This window comes from Somniosus microcephalus, chromosome 3 (genome assembly GCF_052327205.1).
Source record: "Somniosus microcephalus isolate GS21.2 chromosome 3, FLI_Smic_1.0, whole genome shotgun sequence".
Lineage (NCBI taxonomy): Eukaryota > Metazoa > Chordata > Chondrichthyes > Squaliformes > Somniosidae > Somniosus > Somniosus microcephalus.
Genome location: NC_140989.1, coordinates 70,104,470 through 70,105,606, shown reverse-complemented (window position 1 = coordinate 70,105,606; position 1,137 = coordinate 70,104,470).

The window sequence follows — 1,137 nt, the reverse complement described above, 5'->3', positions numbered from 1 at the left end:
GAAATAGGGAAACACACGGAACATCGAGGGACAACAATTCACTGTTAAATTATACCCAAAATGCCCACCCCCTAAGCCTAGCTAGATTAGATTACGAGGGGTCAGAAACATGCTCACCAATCCCAGTTAGAAACATAGAGATTTGGAAGTCTGCGTTTTGGTCCTCTCAGGCGTCCTGTCTCCATGTGGTCAGTGGGCTGTAGGCGCAGCGGGCTGCCCAGGCTGATGGCGTCTCGGCCACTTTAAGTCAGCAGGACTCGCCATCCATCGTTTCGCCCACCGGCTGTCTTCTCGGTGCTCCTGCAGACGACGATGGTGGTCACAGCCTCGATTTTTCCGTGCTCCTACACTCGACGCTGGCTACCCGATCGGTAGGGCATTTTCTTCTTCTCGTCAATGGCCCGGGGTTTTGTCGATGATCTCCCGATGACTACCCCGGGTCTCGTCCTTCTTCTTCGAACCACCTTCTCCGATGTCAAGCCTTCCCAAGGCTAAGAAGCGCACCGATAGCTATACCGGGTTCCCAATTATACTTCTCAAAGAGGCCCTTATCTCCCGCCAAATCAAGGTTAGTCTTTGTTTAATTTTTGGCGGGCTTGTAGCACAGCGGGGTAGTCTTTGTTTTTTAAAGTATCTTTGGGATGGCCGGTAACTGCCATCTCTGGTCTGGAACAACCCTGTATTGTCTATAATGTCCTTCTTCGAACTTGAATCTGTTCCCCTTTGTCTGGGTAAACATTTAGATGGCCTTTATCTACAGGCCGATCTGATCGGATCTGCATCCAATCTATATGTATGGGGCTCTGTCTGGTTTCGTTTTCCCTGAAACTGCCTTCCAGAACCTACTGTGGGCTGAATCCACAAAAGCCGTCTGTGGACTGCAGGAACCATTTTAAAGTGTCCCAAAAGCTGGTCACGGGTTCCGGCGGCCATTTTGTGTGTCCCTTTTTTCTGGGCTTCTTTTAAAACAGTCTTTAAAATTAAGGCCTATTCTGCCAATAGACCCTTATAGGACAATGTTCAATTCTGCAAATTCTACAGTCCCCCCTGATGATACTATAACTTGCTTGAAGTATCATAATTCTGGGTGAGCAAAATTTTCTGACTCTCCATAATCAAACCATCCCCTGTATTTAC